Here is a 20,029-nt window from a genome sequence, read left to right as displayed (position 1 = left end):
GATGTTGACCTGGAGATAATATTACGATGATACCATGATCAATGGCCCGACCTGCACATACAGACAGTGTGAAACACTAGTGAAGGACTTCGTGCGAACACTGTACACACAACTACAATGATGGTTGAACACTGTACACACAACTACAATGATGGTCGAACACTGTACACACAACTACAATGATGGTTGAACTGACTGATGCATTATATATCCGTCAACACATTGACAACTGATATACAAATGGCCAAACATTATATATACATATATATGTATATATCATAAAAACCTCCAACAGCCAGGATCGAACCCGGGACCCCTGTGCCATAGGCGGGAATGCTACCGCTAAGCTATGGGCCTGGCTAATAGGAAATAATTATTCGAGTCCTATGTACTCAAATACCCTTCGTCTCACTTATATATACATATACATATATCCTGGAAAGGATAGGTTAGATACATATAAGTAAGATGTATAAATTCTTGGCCAATTGCTGGACTGCTTTGTGTTTGTGGAGAAGTTCTGACAACAATAAGGGTTTGAGAAAAGTTGGTAACCCAGATTTTCCACCCAGGTGGAAGGACACAAACCTTTTTCTTCCACCTCAGACTTTCTTCCTCCACTTACAGTCATGTCTTATTTTCCTGCCGGGTTTACCCTGCACGTCTCCTGGCCCACCTCGGACACGATGCTGTTGGCTGATGATGCCGTGCTTATGGTGGAGACCCATACTGGTGGTGTATGGGAGACTCATGGTGGCCACAACGGAGGGAGACTCATGGTGGCCACAACGGAGGGAGACTCATGGTGGCCACAATGGAGGGAGACTCATGGTGGCCACAACGGAGGGAGACTCATGGTGGCCACAACGGAGGGAGACTCATGGTGGCCACAACGGAGGGAGACTCATGGTGGCCACAATGGAGGGAGACTCGTGGTGGCCAGAATGGAGGGAGACTCATGGTGGCCACAACGGAGGGAGACTCATTTTGGCCACAATGGAGGGAGACTCATGGTGGCCACAATGGAGGGAGACTCATGGTGGCCACAACGGAGGGAGACTCATGGTGGCCACAATGGAGGGAGACTCATGGTGGCCACAACGGAGGGAGACTCATGGTGGCCACAACGGAGGGAGACTCATGGTGGCCACAATGGAGGGAGACTCATGGTGGCCACAACGGAGGGAGACTCATGGTGGCCACAATGGAGGGAGACTCGTGGTGGCCAGAATGGAGGGAGACTCATGGTGGCCACAACGGAGGGAGACTCATGGTCGCCACAATGGAGGGAGACTCATGGTGGCCACAATGGAGGGAGACTCATGGTGGCCACAACGGAGGGAGACTCATGGTGGCCACAATGGAGGGAGACTCATGGTGGCCACAACGGAGGGAGACTCATGGTGGCCACAATGGAGGGAGACTCATGGTGGCCACAACGGAGGGAGACTCATGGTGGCCACAACGGAGGGAGACTCATGGTGGCCACAATGGAGGGAGACTCATGGTGGCCACAACGGAGGGAGACTCATGGTGGCCACAATGGAGGGAGACTCATGGTGGCCACAACGGAGGGAGACTCATGGTGGCCACAATGGAGGGAGACTCATGGTGGCCACAACGGAGGGAGACTCATGGTGGCCACAACGGAGGGAGACTCATGGTGGCCACAATGGAGGGAGACTCATGGTGGCCACAACGGAGGGAGACTCATGGTGGCCACAATGGAGGGAGACTCATGGTGGCCACAACGGAGGGAGACTCATGGTGGCCACAACGGAGGGAGACTCATGGTGGCCACAATGGAGGGAGACTCATGGTGGCCACAACGGAGGGAGACTCATGGTGGCCACAATGGAGGGAGACTCATGGTGGCCACAATGGAGGGAGACTCATGGTGGCCACAACGGAGGGAGACTCATGGTGGCCACAATGGAGGGAGACTCATGGTGGCCACAACGGAGGGAGACTCATGGTGGCCACAACGGAGGGAGACTCATGGTGGCCACAATGGAGGGAGACTCATGGTGGCCACAACGGAGGGAGACTCATGGTGGCCACAACGGAGGGAGACTCATGGTGGCCACAATGCAGGGAGACTCATGGTGGCCAGAATGGAGGGAGACTCATGGTGGCCACAACGGAGGGAGACTCATGGTGGCCACAACGGAGGGAGACTCATGGTGGCCACAATGCAGGGAGACTCATGGTGGCCACAACGGAGGGAGACTCATGGTGGCCAGAATGGAGGGAGACTCATGGTGGCCACAACGGAGGGAGACTCATGGTGGCCACAATGGAGGGAGACTCATGGTGGCCACAATGAGGGAGACTCATGGTGGCCACAACGGAGGGAGACTCATGGTGGCCACAATGGAGGGAGACTCATGGTGGCCACAATGGAGGGAGACTCATGGTGGCCACAACGGAGGGAGACTCATGGTGGGGTGGCCACAACGCCAAACACTGTACAGTGTTACACTGTTCTACACATACCATCACCACTAGGTACCTCCTCCATCACAACCCTCTCATACCATCACCACTAGGTACCTCCTCCATCACAACCCTCTCATACCATCACCACTAGGTACCTCCTCCATCACAACCCTCTCATACCATCACCACTAGGTACCTCCTCCATCACAACCCTCTCATACCATCACCACTAGGTACCTCCTCCATCACAACCCTCTCATACCATCACCACTAGGTACCTCCTCCATCACAACCCTCTCATACCATCACCACTAGGTACCTCCTCCATCACAACCCTCTCATACCATCACCACTAGGTACCTCCTCCATCACAACCCTCTCATACCATCACCACTAGGTACCTCCTCCATCACAACCCTCTCATACCATCACCACTAGGTACCTCCTCCATCACAACCCTCTCATACCATCACCACTAGGTACCTCCTCCATCACAACCCTCTCATACCATCACCACTAGGTACCTCCTCCATCACAACCCTCGGTTCTCACAATAAGCTGTCAGCCTCAGGTTCTGCAGCTGACGATCCAAACTGAAACTGTTCAGTTGATATATTTCTCCTTCCCTCAAGACCTCATGTCTTTCCCCTTATTGGAAAGGTATTAAGTACCTTGATCCTCAGACGAACAGAAAACTGCTTTATTCACAAACCCTTGTTATCTTCTCTCTTGAAGCCGTTCCTCTGCCCAGGTTATGTGTCCGGGAAGGTCAGCAGGGGTCCCCAGGACACCCCACGATCTTATGTGTCCGAGAAGGTCAGCAGGGGTTCCCAGGACACCCCCACGATCTTATGTGTCCGAGAAGGTCAGCAGGGGTTCCCAGGACACCCCACGATCTTATGTGTCCGAGAAGGTCAGCAGGAGTCCCCAGGACACCCCAGGTTATGTGTCCCAGAAGGTCAGCAGGGATCCCCAGGACAACCCCACGATCTTATGTGCCCAGGAAGGTCAGCAGGGGTCCCTAGGACACCCCCACGATCTTATGTGTCCAGGAAGGTCAGCAGGGGTCCCCAGGACACCCCAGGTTATGTGTCCCAGAAGGTCAGCAGGGATCCCCAGGACACCCCCACGATCTTATGTGTCCGAGAAGGTCAGCAGGGGTTCCCAGGACACCCCACGATCTTATGTGTCCGAGAAGGTCAGCAGGGGTCCCCAGGACACCCCAGGTTATGTGTCCCAGAAGGTCAGCAGGGATCCCCAGGACAACCCCACGATCTTATGTGCCCAGGAAGGTCAGCAGGGGTCCCTAGGACACCCCCACGATCTTATGTGCCCAGGAAGGTCAGCAGGGGTCCCCAGGACACCCCCACGATCTTATGTGCCCAGGAAGGTCAGCAGGGGTTCCCAGGACACCCCCACGATCTTATGTGCCCAGGAAGGTCAGCAGGGGTTCCCAGGACACCCCCACGATCTTATGTGCCCAGGAAGGTCAGCAGGGGTTCCCAGGACACCCCCACGATCTTATGTGCCCAGGAAGGTCAGCAGGGGTCCCCAGGACACCCCCACGATCTTATGTGCCCAGGAAGGTCAGCAGAGGTCCCCAGGACACCCCCACGATCTTATGTGCCCAGGAAGGTCAGCAGGGGTCCCCAGGACACCCCCACGATCTTATGTGCCCAGGAAGGTCAGCAGGGGTCCCCAGGACACCCCCACGATCTTATGTGCCCAGGAAGGTCAGCAGGGGTCCCCAGGACACCCCCACGATCTTATGTGCCCAGGAAGGTCAGCAGGGGTTCCCAGGACACCCCCACGGTCTTATGTGCCCAGGAAGGTCAGCAGGGGTCCCTAGGACACCCCCACGATCTTATGTGTCCAGGAAGGTCAGCAGGGGTTCCCAGGACACCCCCACGATCTTATGTGTCCAGGAAGGTCAGCAGGGGTTCCTAGGACACCCCAGGTTCTTATGTGTCCGAGAAGGTCAGCAGGGGTCCCCAGGACACCCCCACGATCTTATGAGTCCAGGAAGGTCAGCAGGGGTTCCCAGGACACCCCCACGATCTTATGTGTCCGAGAAGGTCAGCAGGGGTTCCCAGGACACCCCACGATCTTATGTGTCCGAGAAGGTCAGCAGGGGTCCCCAGGACACCCCAGGTTATGTGTCCCAGAAGGTCAGCAGGGATCCCCAGGACACCATCACGATCTTATGCGTCCAGGAAGGTCAGCAGGGGTCCCCAGGACACCCCCACGATCTTATGTGTCCGAGAAGGTCAGCAGGGGTTCCCAGGACACCCCCACGATCTTATGTGTCCGAGAAGGTCAGCAGGGGTTTCCAGGACTCCCCAGGTTATGCGTCCGAGAAGGTCAGCAGGGATCCCCAGGACACCCCCACGATCTTATGTGTCCAGGAAGGTCAGCAGGGGTTCCCAGGACACCCCAGGTTCTTATGTGTCCGAGAAGGTCAGCAGGGGTCCCCAGGACATCCCACGATCTTATGTGTCCAGGAAGGTCAGTAGGTGTCCCCAGGACACCCCAGGATCGTATGTGTCCAGGAAGGTCAGCAGGGGTTCCCAGGACACACCCACGATCTTATGTGTCCAAGAAGGTCAGTAGGGGTCCCCAGGACATCCCAGGATCTTATGTGTCCAGGAAGTTCAGTAGGGATCCCCAGTACACCCCGGGTTCTTATGTGTCCGGGAAGGTCAGCAGGGGTCCCCAGGACACCCCCACGATCTTATGTGTCCAGGAATGTCAGCAGGGGTCCCCAGGACACCCCCACGATCTTATGTGCCCAGGAAGGTCAGCAGGGATCCCCAGGACAACCCCACGATCTTATGTGCCCAGGAAGGTCAGCAGGGGTCCCTAGGACACCCCCACGATCTTATGTGCCCAGGAAGGTCAGCAGGGGTCCCCAGGACACCCCCACGATCTTATGTGTCCAGGAATGTCAGCAGGGGTCCCCAGGACACCCCCACGATCTTATGTGTCCAGGAAGGTCAGCAGGGGTCCCCAGGACACCCTAGGATCTTATGTGTCCGGGAAGGTCAGCAGGGGTCCCCAGTACATGGCCAGGATCTCATGTGTCCGGGAAGGTCAGCAGGGTTTTGATGTTTTTGTTTATATTGGTAAGTGGTTTACAAAAACAGTTTTCTGTTTATGTTGATAATGTGGCCTCTGATACGATGGACAATATCATTGTTGGTATGATACACAGACTGGTGTGTGTGCTGGCCAGCATACTCGCCTCAGTATACCACATACCCTCGTGTTATACCACATGAGGCACATGACTGCAGGTGTATGTCATCCAACATTTCACTTCAGGATATATATATGTTCACAGATGACGTCACGTGAGCAAATGTTTACACAGAACAGATTGGTCAAATATGACAAATCAACACATCAAGTTTAACTGACGGGGAAAATGATCCCAGAGTTTAGGAATAATTTTACTCCATCAAGCTAAGCTTGGGGTTGAGGGATTTACCTTATCATTACTTCAGTAAGCTTGGGGTTAAGGGATTTACCTTATCATTACTCCATAAAGCTTGGGGTTGAGGGATTTACCTTATCATTACTCCATCAAGCTTGGGGTTGAGGGATTTACCTTATCATTACTCCATCAAGCTTAGGGTTCAGGGATTTACCTTATCATTACTCCATCAAGCTTGGGGTTGAGGGATTTACCTTATCATTACTCCATCAAGCTTGGGGTTGAGGGATTTACCTTATAATTACTCCATCAAGCTTGGGGTTGAGGGATTTACCTTATCATTACTCCATCAAGCTTGGGGTTGAGGAATTTACCTTATAATTACTCCATCAAGCTTGGGGTTGAGGGATTTACCTTATCATTACTCCATCAAGCTTGGGGTTGAGGGATTTACCTTATCATTACTCCATCAAGCTTGGGGTTGAGGGATTTACCTTATAATTACTCCATCAAGCTTGGGGTTGAGGGATTTACCTTATCATTACTCCATCAAGCTTGGGGTTGAGGGATTTACCTTATAATTACTCCATCAAGCTTGGGGTTGAGGGATTTACCTTATCATTACTCCATCAAGCTTGGGGTTGAGGGATTTACCTTATCATTACTCCATCAAGCTTGGGGTTGAGGGATTTACCTTATCATTACTCCATCAAGCTTGGGGTTGAGGGATTTACCTTATCATTACTCCATCAAGCTTGGGTTGAGGGATTTACCTTATCATTACTCCATCAAGCGTGGGGTTGAGGGATTTACCTTATCATTACTCCATCAAGCTTGGGGTTGAGGGAATTAACTTATCATTACTCCATCAAGCTTGGGGTTGAGGGATTTACCTTATCATTACTCCATCAAGCTTGGGGTTGAGGGATTTACCTTATCATTACTCCATCAAGCTTGGGGTTGAGGGATTTACCTTATCATTACTCCATCAAGCTTGGGGTTGAGGGATTTACCTTATCATTACCTCATCAAGCTTGGGGTTGAGGGATTTACCTTATCATTACTCCATCAAGCTTGGGGTTGAGGGATTTACATTATCATTACTCCATCAAGCTTGGGGTTGAGGGATTTACCTTATCATTACTCCATCAAGCTTGGGGTTGAGGGATTTACCTTATCGATTACTCCATCAAGCTTGGGGTTGAGGATTTACCTTATCATTACTCCATCAAGCTTGGGGTTGAGGGATTTACCTTATCATTACTCCATCAAGCTTGGGGTTGAGGGATTTACCTTATCATTACTCCAGCAAGCTTGGGGTTGAGGGATTTATCTTATCATTACTCCATCAAGCTTAGGGTTGAGGGATTTACCTTATCATTACTCCATCAAGCTTGGGGTTGAGGGATTTACCTTATCATTACTCCATCAAGCTAAGCTTGGGGTTGAGGGATTTACCTTATCATTACTCCATCAAGCTTGGGGTTGAAGGATTTACCTTATCATTACTCCATCAAGCTTGGGCTTGAGGGATTTACCTTATCATTACTCCATCAAGCTAAGCTTGGGGTTGAAGGATTTATCTTATCATTACTCCAGCAAGCTTGGGATTGAGGGATTTACCTTATCATTACTCCATCAAGCTTGGGGTTGAGGGATTTACCTTATCATTACTCCATCAAGCTTGGGGTTGAGGGATTTACCTTATCATTACTCCAGTAAGCTTGGGGTTGAGGGATTTCCCTTATCATTACTCCAGTAAGCTTGGGGTTGAGGGATTTACCTTATCATTACTACATCATGCTTGGGGTTGACGGATTTACATTATCATTACTCCAGTAAGCTTGGGGCTGACGGATTTACCTTATCATTACTCCATCAAGCTTGGGGTTGAGGGATTTACCTTATCATTACTCCGGCCACAATAAGGTAAACAAAAGATAACAAAAGATTAAAGTGTACAAACATGAGATCAGGTTGTAGCTGGCTGTTGTGTTACCTCTGAAAGCCAAGACTACAACATCTTGTTATAAATGTAGAGACTACAACATGTTGTTATAGATGTCGAGACTACAACATGATATAGATATAGAGACTACAACATGATGTTATAAAAATCGAGACAACAGCATGTTGTTATAAATATCGAGAAAGTAAGACATACACCCATGATGGTAACACATCAGTAACACATACACCCATGATGGTAACACACCAGTAACACACACACCCATGATGGTAACACACCAGTAACACATACACCCATGATGGTAACACACCAGTAACACACACACCCATGATGGTAACACACCAGTAACACATACACCCATGATGGTAACACACCAGTAACACATACACCCATGATGGTAACACACCAGTAACACACACACCCATGATGGTAACACACCAGTAACACATACACCAATGATGATAACACACCAGTGACACATACTCCCATGATGGTAACACATCAGTAACACATACACCCATGATGGTAACACACCATTAACACATACACCCATGATGGTAACACACCAGTAATAATTGATGGTAACACTCCAGTAACATATGTTGGTAACACATCAGTAACATATGATGGTAACACACCAGTAACAATTGATGGTAACACTCCAGTAACATATGTTGGTAACACATCAGTAATATATGATGGTAACACACCAGTAATAATTGATGGTAACACTCCAGTAACATATGTTGGTAACACATCAGTAACATATAATGGAAACACACCAGTAATAATTGATGGTAACACTCCAGTAACATATGTTGGTAACACATCAGTAACATATGATGGTAACACTCCAGTAATAATTGATGGTAACACTCCAGTAACATATGTTGGTAACACATCAGTAACATATGATGGTAACGCATAACATGGAGGAAGATGAGTACAATATGTGAAAGTGTTACAACGTACACACTTCACATAACATCTCTCTCATGATACCATGTTCTTGTGTCTTGTGTACGTACACAATTCTGACTCATACAGGCGTTACCAGCGGCTGGGCCAGCGGCCAAGCCACAGCATGAGGCAGGGGGACTGGGCCAGCGGCCAAGCCACAGCATGAGGCAGGAGGACTGGGTCAGCGGCCAAGCCACAGCATGAGGCAGGAGGACTAGGCCAGAGGCCAAGCCACAGCATGAGGCAAGAAGACTGGGCCAGCGGCCAAGCCACAGCATGAGGCAGGAGGACTGGGCCAGAGGCCAAGCCACAGCATGAGGCAAGAAGACTGGGCCAGCGGCCAAGCCACAGCATGAGGCAGGAAGACTGGGCCAGCGGCCAAGCCACAGTATGAGGCAGGAGGACTGGGTCAGCGGCCAAGCCACAGCATGAGGCAGGAAGACCGTGGTCTGATACACTGCACACCCGAGATAGGCTACAGTCACCACTCAGTCTCCACTACAGTCAGTCAGGCTACAGTCACCACTCAGTTTCCACTACAGTCAGTCAGGCTACAGTCACCAATCAGTCTCCACTACAGTCAGTCAGGCTACAGTCACCACTCAGTCTCCACTACAGTCAGTCAGGCTACAGTCACCACTCAGTCTCCACTACGGTCAGTCAGGCAACAGTCACCACTCAGTCTCCACTACAGTCAGTCAGGCAACAGTCACCACTCAGTCTCCACTACAGTCAGTCAGGCTACAGTCACCACTCAGTCTCCACTACAGTCAGTCAGGCTATAGTCACCACTCAGTCTCCACCACAGTCAGTCAGGCTACAGTCACCACTCAGTCTCCACTGCAGTCAGTCAGGCTACAGTCACCACTCAGTCTTCACTACAGTTAGTCAAGCTACAGTCACCACTCAGTCTCCACTACAGGCAGTCAGGTTACAGTCACAACTCAGTCTCCACTACAGTCAGTCAGGCTACAGTCACCACTCAGTCTCCACTACAGTCAGTCAGGCAACAGTCACCACTCAGTCTCCACTACAGTCAGTCAGGCTACAGCCACCACTCAGTCTCCACTACAGTCAGTCAGTCTACGGTCACCACTCAGTCTCCACGACAGTCAGTCAGGCTACAGTCACAACTCAGTCTCCAATACAGTCAGTCAGGCTACGGTCACCACTCAGTCTCCACTACAGTCAGTCAGGCTACAGTCACCACTCAGTCTCCACTACAGTCAGTCAGGCTACAGTCACCACTCAGTCTCCACTACTGTCAGTCAGGCTACAGTCACCACTCAGTCTCCACTACAGTCAGTTAGGCTACAGTCACCACTCAGTCTCCACTACAGTCAGTCAGGATACAGTCACCACTCAGTCTCCACGACAGTCAGTCAGGCTACAGTCACCACTCAGTCTCCACTACAGTCAGTTAGGCTACAGTCACCACTCAGTCTCCACTACAGTCAGTCAGGCTACAGTCACCACTCAGTCTCCACTACAGTCAGTCAGGCTACAGTCACCACTCAGTCTCCACTACAGTCAGTCAGGCTACAGTCACCACTCAGTCTCCACTACAGTCAGTCAGGCTACAGTCACCACTCAGTCTCCACTACTGTCAGTCAGGCTACAGTCACCACTCAGTCTCCACTACAGTCAGTCAGGCAACAGTCACCACTCAGTCTCCACTACAGTCAGTCAGGCTATAGTCACCACTCAGTCTCCACTACAGTCAGTCAGGCTACAGTCACCACTCAGTCTCCACTACAGTCAGTCAGGCTACAGTCACCACTCAGTCTCCACTACAGTCAGTCAGGCTACTGTCACCACTCAGTCTCCACTACAGTCAGTCAGGCTATAGTCACCACTCAGTCTCCACTACAGTCAGTCAGGCTACAGTCACCACTCAGTCTCCACTACAGTCAGTCAGGCAACAGTCACCACTCAGTCTCCACTACAGTCAGTCAGGCTATAGTCACCACTCAGTCTCCACTACAATCAGTCAGGTTACAGTCACCACTCAGTCTCCACTACAGTCAGTCAGGCTACAGTCACCACTCAGTCTCCACTACAGTCAGTCAGGCTACAGTCACCACTCAGTCTCCACTATAGTCAGTCAGGCTACAATTACCACTCAGTCTCCACTACAGTCAGTCAGGCCACAGTCACCACTCAGTCTCCACTACAGTCAGTCAGGCTACAGTCACCACTCAGTCTCTACTACAGTCAGTCAGGCAATAGTCACCACTCAGTCTCCACTACAGTCAGTCAGGCAATAGTCACCACTCAGTCTCCACTACAGTCAGTCAGGCTACAGTCACCACTCAGTCTCCACTATAGTCAGTCAGGCTACAATCACCATTCAGTCTCCACTACAGTCAGTCAGGCCACAGTCACCACTCAGTCTCCACTACAGTCAGTCAGGCTACAATCACCACTCAGTCTCCACTACAGTCAGTCAGGCTACAGTCACCACTCAGTCTCTACTACAGTCAGTCAGGCAACAGTCACCACTCAGTCTCCACTACAGTCAGTCAGGCTACAGTCACCACTCAGTCTCCACTATAGTCAGTCAGGCTACAATCACCATTCAGTCTCCACTACAGTCAGTCAGGCCACAGTCACCACTCAGTCTCCACTACAGTCAGTCAGGCTACAATCACCACTCAGTCTCTACTACAGTCAGTCAGGCAACAGTCACCACTCAGTCTTCAGTACTGATACAGTTGTTATAACATGTGTTAATCTGTAGGAAAACTTGACTTCCATTTGATTCATTGTTCCAATCAGTTGTTGACAATATGGTGAACAGCCAATCATTCACCAGTTTTGAACAGGTTCATAATCACATGTAGCTGGCATGTAGTTAAGATTATCTGGTTATTGAAGCTTTATAACACATATGTAGTCAGATGTGTGTGTGTGTGTAGTGGGTTCATGTGTGTGAGGGTTGTGGGGTGGGACCTGCCTGCCACTACGATCAACAGATGCAGGGTAGCGCCCCACACACAACTTGCCTCTGATAACCGATTACATTTAATGTCAGATGTGTCATTATTAACAGTGACTGTGTAATACCATTACATTAAATGTCAGATGTGTCATTATTAACAGTGACTGTGTAACACCACACACGGTGTATTGCCAGCTTTAGTTATCCCATTAACAGCTGGAGGGTCGTCACAAATGGTTCAATTATTGGACGACCTGGGACGGTAGTTAGAGAAGGGAATTAACAGACATTTGTCTAATGTAATCCTCAGTTAGAGCCAGGCTTGTAGCCCCCCCCCCCCTGGTCATATCTGTCTAATGATATCAATACCAGATATCAACACATAGCTGGGGGGACACCTAGTGTTAACACAGGGAAGATATCACTCATTATGTACGTAATGATTGTAGTGCTACATGACACTACAGCTACATGTAGTACAGTACAACACCACAGCTACATGTGGTACAGTACAACACCACAGCTACTTGTGGTACAGTACAACACCACAGCTACATGTGGTACAGTACAACACCACAGCTACATGTGGCACAGTACAACACCACAGCTACTTGTGGTACAGTACAACACCACAGCTACATGTGGTACAGTACAACACCACAGCTACTTGTGGTACAGTACAACACCACAGCTACTTGTGGTACAGTACAACACCACAGCTACATGTGGTACAGTACAACACCACAGCTACTTATGGTACAGTACAACACCACAGCTACATGTGGCACAGTACAACACCACAGCTACTTGTGGTACAGTACAACACCACAGCTACTTGTGGTACAGTACAACACCACAGCTACATGTGGCACAGTACAACACCACAGCTACTTGTGGTACAGTACAACACCACAGCTACATGTGGTACAGTACAACACCACAGCTACATGTGGGTACAACAGTACATGTGGACAACAACACCACAGCTACATGTGGTACAGTACAACACCTACAGCTACATGTGGTACAGTACAACACTACAGCTACATGTGGTACAGTACAACACTACGCTACATGTGGTACAGTACAACACTACAGCTACATGTGGTACAGTACAACACTACAGCTACATGTGGTACAGTACAACACTACAGCTACATGTGGTACAGTAGAACACTACAGCTACATGTGGTACAGTAGAACACTACAGCTACATGTGGTACAGTACAACACTACAGCTACATGTGGTACAGTACAACACCACAGCTACATGTGGTACAGTACAACACTACAGCTACATGTGGTACAGTACAACACTACAGCTACATGTGGTACAGTACAACACTACAGCTACATGTGGTACAGTACAAACACTACAGCTACATGTGGTACAGTACAACACTACAGCTACATGTGGTACAGTACAACACTACAGCTACATGTGGTACAGTACAACACTACAGCTACATGTGGTACAGTACAACACTACAGCTACATGTGGTACAGTACAACACTACAGCTACATGTGGTACAGTACAACACTACAGCTACATGTGGTACAGTACAACACCACAGCTACATGTGGTACAGTACAACACCACAGCTACATGTGGTACAGTACAACACTACAGCTACATGTGGTACAGTACAACACTACAGCTACATGTGGTACAGTACAACACCACAGCTACATGTGGTACAGTACAACACCACAGCTACATGTGGTACAGTACAACACCACAGCTACATGTGGTACAGTACAACACTACAGCTACATGTGGTACAGTACAACACTACAGCTACATGTGGTACAGTACAACACCACAGCTACATGTGGTACAGTACAACACCACAGCTACATGTGGTACAGTACAACACTACAGCTACATGTGGTACAGTACAACACCACAGCTACATGTGGTACAGTACAACACTACAGCTACATGTGGTACAGTACAACACCACAGCTACATGTGGTACAGTACAACACCACAGCTACATGTGGTACAGTACAACACTACAGCTACATGTGGTACAGTACAACACCACAGCTACATGTGGTACAGTACAACACACAGCTACATGTGGTACAGTACAACACTACAGCTACATGCGGTACAGTATAACACCACAGCTACATGTGGTACAGTACAAACACCACAGCTACATGTGATACAGTACAACACTACAGCTACATGTGGTACAGTACAACACTACAGCTACATGTGGTACAGTACAACACGACAGCTACATGTGGTACAGTACAACACGACAGCTACATGTGGTACAGTACAACACCACAGATACATGTGGTACAGTACAACACCACAGCTACATGTGATACAGTACAACACCACAGCTACATGTGGTACAGTACAACACTACAGTTATATGTGGTACATTGCAACACCACAGCTACATGTGGTACAGTACAACACTACAGCTACATGTGGTACAGTACAACACCACAACTACATGTGGTACAGTACAACACCACAGCTACATGTGGTACAGTATAACAACACAGCTACATGTGGTACAGTACAACACCACAGCTACATGTGGTACAGTACAACACCACAGCTACATGTGGTACAGTACAACACTGCAGTTACATGTGGTACAGTGCAACACCACAGCTACATGTGGTACAGTACAACACTACAGCTACATGTGGTATAGTACAACACCACAGCTACATGTGGTACAGTACAACACTACAGCTACATGTGGTACAGTACAACACTACAGCTACATGTGGTACAGTACAACACCACAGCTACATGTGGTACAGTACAACACTACAGCTACATATGGTACAGTACAACATCACAGCTACATGTGGTACAGTACAACACCACAGCTACATGTGGTACAGTACAACACTACAGCTACATGAGGTACAGTACAACACTACAGCTACATGTGGTACAGTACAACACCACAGCTACATGTGGTACGGTACAACACTACAGTTACATGTGGTACAGTGCAACACCACAGCTACATGTGGTACAGTAAAACACTACAGCTACATGTGGTACAGTACAACACCACAGCTACATGTGGTACAGTACAACACTACATCTACATGTGGTACAGTACAACACCACAGCTACATGCGGTACAGTATAACACCACAGCTACATGTGGTACAGTACAACACCACAGCTACATGTGATACAGTACAACACTACAGCTACATGTGGTACAGTACAACACTACAGCTACATGTGGTACAGTACAACACGACAGCTACATGTGGTACAGTACAACACGACAGCTACATGTGGTACAGTACAACACCACAGATACATGTGGTACAGTACAACACCACAGCTACATGTGATACAGTACAACACCACAGCTACATGTGGTACAGTACAACACTACAGTTATATGTGGTACATTGCAACACCACAGCTACATGTGGTACAGTACAACACTACAGCTACATGTGGTACAGTACAACACCACAACTACATGTGGTACAGTACAACACCACAGCTACATGTGGTACAGTATAACAACACAGCTACATGTGGTACAGTACAACACCACAGCTACATGTGGTACAGTACAACACCACAGCTACATGTGGTACAGTACAACACTGCAGTTACATGTGGTACAGTGCAACACCACAGCTACATGTGGTACAGTACAACACTACAGCTACATGTGGTATAGTACAACACCACAGCTACATGTGGTACAGTACAACACTACAGCTACATGTGGTACAGTACAACACTACAGCTACATGTGGTACAGTACAACACCACAGCTACATGTGGTACAGTACAACACTACAGCTACATGTGGTACAGTACAACACTACAGCTACATGTGGTACAGTACAGCACCACAGCTACATGTGGTACAGTACAACACTACAGCTACATGTGGTACAGCACAACACCACAGCTACATGTGGTACAGTACAACACCACAGCTACATGTGGTACATTACAACACCACAGGTACATGTGGTACAGTACAACACTACAGCTACATATGGTACAGTACAACACCACAGCTACATGTGGTACAGTACAACACTACAGCTACATGTGGTACAGTACAACACCACAGCTACATGTGGTACAGTACAACACCACAGCTACATGTGGTACAGTACAACACTGCAGTTACATGTGGTACAGTGCAACACCACAGCTACATGTGGTACTGTATAACAGTACAGCTACATGTGGTACAGTACAACACTACAGCTACATGTGGTACATTACAACACCACAGCTACATATGGTACAGTACAACACCACAGCTACATATGGTACAGTACAACACCACAGCTACATGTGGTACAGTGCAACACCACAGCTACATGTGGTACAGTACACTACAGCTACATATGGTACAGTACAACACCACAGCTACATGTGGTACAGTACAACACTACAGCTACATGTGGTACAGTACAACACTACAGCTACATATGGTACAGTACAACACCACAGCTACATGTGGTACAGTATAACAGTACAGCTACATGTGGTACAGTACAACACTATAGCTACATGTGGTACATTACAACACCACAGCTACATGTGGTACAGTACAACACTACAGCTACATGTGGTACATTACAACACCACAGCTACATGCATCAAGACACCCACACAAGCGTCATCCGGTCTGACAACATATGATGCTTGACAGAAGACCTTGGTATACACACACCTCATGTTTATGTTGGTCATGTGTTAACTACGAGGGTTTAACCCATTGGTTTATAATGTTTACAATCCTAGTACCAGCTTGATGTTCAGATCATGCTTGCCTCAGCTTGATGTCAGATCATCCTTGCCTCAGCTTGATGATCAGATCATGCTTGCCTCAGCTTGATGATCAGATCATGCTTGCCTCAGCTTGATGATCAGATCATGCTTGCCTCAGCTTGATGGGCAGATCATCCTTGCCTCAGCTTGATGATCAGATCATCCTTGCCTCAGCTTGATGATCAGATCATGCTTGCCTCAGCTTGATGGTCAGATCATCCTTGCCTCAGCTTGATGATCAGATCATGCTTGCCTCAGCTTGATGGTCAGATCATCCTTGCCTCAGCTTGATGATCAGATCATGCTTACCTCAGCTTGATGATCAGATCATGCTTGCCTCAGCTTGATGATCAGATCATGCTTGCCTCAGCTTGATGGTCAGATCATCCTTGCCTCAACTTGATGATCAGATCATGCTTGCCTCAGCTTGATGATCAGATCATCCTTGCCTCAGCTTGATCAGATCATGCTTACCTCAGCTTGATGATCAGATCATGCTTGCCTCAGCTTGATGATCAGATAATGCTTGCCTCAGCTTGATGGTCAGATCATCCTTGCCTCAGCTTGATGATCAGATCATGCTTGCCTCAGCTTGATGGTCAGATTATCCTTGCCTTAGCTTGATGATCAGATCATGCTTGCCACAGCTTGATGATCAGATCATGCTTGCCTCAGCTTGATGATCAGATCATGCTTACCTCAGCTTGATGATCAGATCATGCTTGCCTCAGCTTGATGATCAGATCATGCTTGCCTCAGCTTGATGGTCACATCATCCTTGCCTCAGCTTGATGATCAGATCATCCTTGCCCCAGCTTGATGATCAGATCATGCTTGCCTCAGCTTGATGATCAGACCATGCTTGCCTCAGCTTGATGATCAGATCATGCTTGCCTGAGCTTGATGATCAGATCATCCTTGCCCCAGCTTGATGATCAGATCATGCTTCCCTCAGCTTGATGATCAGACCATGCTTGCCTGAGCTTGATGATCAGATCATGCTTGCCTGAGCTTGATGATCAGATCATGCTTGCCTCAGCTTGATGATCAGATCATGCTTACCTCAGCTTGATGATCAGATCATGCTTGCCTCAGCTTGATGGTCACATCATCCTTGCCTCAGCTTGACGATCAGATCATGCTTGCCTCAGCTTGATGATCAGATCATGCTTGCCTGAGCTTCATGATCAGATCATGCTTGCCTCAGCTTGATGATCAGATCATGCTTACCTCAGCTCGATGATCAGATCATGCTTGCCTCAGCTTGATGATCAGATCATGCTTGCCTCAGCTTGATGATCAGATCATGCTTACCTCAGCTCGATGATCAGATCATGCTTGCCTGAGCTTGATGATCAGATCATGCTTGCCTCAGCTTGATGATCAGATCATGCTTGCCTCAGCTTGATGGTCAGATCATCCTTGCCTCAGCTTGATGATCAGATCATCCTTGCCTCAGCTTGATGATCAGATCATGCTTGCCTCAGCTTGATGATCAGATCATGCTTGCCTCAGGTTGATCAGATCTCCTTACCTCAGCTTGATGATCAGAGCATCCTTGCCTCAGCTTGATGATCAGATCATCCTTGCCTTAGCTTGATGATCAGATCATCCTTGCCTCAGGGTGGTGATCAGATCATGCTTGCTTCAGCTTGATGATCAGATCTCCTTACCTCAGCTTGATGATCAGATCATGCTTGCATCAGGTTGATGATAAGATCACCCTTGCCTCAGCTTGATGATAAGATCTCCTTACCTCAGCTTGATGATCAGATCATCTTTGCCTCAGGTTGATGATAAGATCATGCTTGCCTCAGCTTGATGATCAGATCTCCTTACCTCAGCTTGATGATCAGATCATCCTTGCCTCAGGTTGATGATCATATCATGCTTGCCTCAGCTTGATGATCAGATCATCCTTACCTCAGCTTGATGATCAGATCATCCTTACCTCACGTTGATGATAAGATCATGCTTGCCTCAGCTTGATGATCAGATCATCTGTACCTCAGCTTGATGATCAGATCATCCTTGCCTCAGGGTGATGATCAGATCATGCTTGCCTCAGCATTATGGTCAGATCATCCTTACCTCAGCTTGATGATCAGATGATGCTTGTCTCAGTTTGATGATCAGATCATCCTTGCCTCAGCTTGATGATCAGATCATCCTTACCTCAGCTTGATGATCAGATCATCCTTGTCTCAGGTTGATGATAAGATCATGCTTGCCTGAGCTTGATGATCAGATCTCCTTACCTCAGCTTGATAAGATCATGCTTGCCTCAGCTTGATGATCAGATCATCCTTACCTCAGCTTGATGATCAGATCATCCTTACCTCAGCTTGATGATCAGATCATCCTTGCCTCAGGTTGATGATAAGATCATGCTTGCCTCAGCTTGATGATCAGATCATCCTTACCTCAGCTTGATGATCAGATCATCCTTGCCTCAGGGTGATGATCAGATCATGCTTGCCTCAGCATTATGATCAGATCATCCTTACCTCAGCTTGATGATCAGATCATCCTTGCCTCAGGTTGATGATAAGATCATGCTTGCCTCAGCTTGATGATCAGATCATCCTTATCTCAGCTTGATGATCAGATCATCCTTGCCTCAGGGTGATGATCAGATCATGCTTGCCTCAGCATTATGATCAGATCATCCTTACCTCAGCTTGATGATCAGATCATGCTTGCATCAGGTTGATGATAAGATCATCCTTGCCTCAGCTTGATGATCAGATTTCCTTACCTCAGCTTGATGATCAGATCATGCTTGCCTCAGCTTGATGATAAGATCATGCTTGCCTCAGCTTGATGATCAGATCATCCTTACCTCAGCTTGATGATCAGATCATCCTTGCCTCAGGTTGATGATAAGATCATGCTTGCCTCAGCTTGATGATCAGTTCATGCTTACCTCAGCTTGATGATAAGATCATGCTTGCCTCAGCTTGATAATCAGATCATCCTTACCTCAGCTTGATGATCAGATCATCCTTACCTCAGCTTGATGATCAGATCATCCTTGCCTCAGGTTGATGATAAGATCATGCTTACCTCAGCTTGATCATCAGATCATGCTTACCTCAGCTTGATGACAAGATCATGCTTGCCTCAGCTTGATGATCAGATCATCCTTACCTCAGCTTGATGATCAGATCATCCTTACCTCAGCTTGATGATCAGATCATCCTTGCCTCAGGTTGATGATAAGATCATGCTTGCCTCAGCTTGATGATCAGATCTCCTTACCTCAGCTTGATGATCAGATCATCCTTGCCTCAGGTTGATGATAAGATCATGCTTGCCTCAGCTTGATGATCAGATCTCCTTACCTCAGCTTGATGATCAGATCATGCTTGCCTCAGCTTGATGATCAGATCATCCTTACCTCAGCTTGATGATCAGATCATCCTTACCTCAGCTTGATGATCAGATCATCCTTGCCTCGGGTTGATGATAAGATAATGCTT

The 20,029-nt window shown here is 48.1% G+C and overlaps 1 protein-coding gene across 1 annotated transcript in view; it reads right to left on the bottom strand.

Annotated features, from left to right (window-relative positions):
- The window catches only part of LOC139748635 (uncharacterized), a 707,069-nt gene that overhangs the window by 400,134 nt on the left and 286,906 nt on the right, over window positions 1–20,029 (bottom strand). The window lies entirely within an intron of this gene.

Source organism: Panulirus ornatus, chromosome 5 (genome assembly GCF_036320965.1).
Source record: "Panulirus ornatus isolate Po-2019 chromosome 5, ASM3632096v1, whole genome shotgun sequence".
NCBI lineage: Eukaryota > Metazoa > Arthropoda > Malacostraca > Decapoda > Palinuridae > Panulirus > Panulirus ornatus.
The sequence above is the reverse complement of the archived record's forward strand: the minus strand, read 5'-3'. Positions and strand labels throughout refer to the sequence as shown.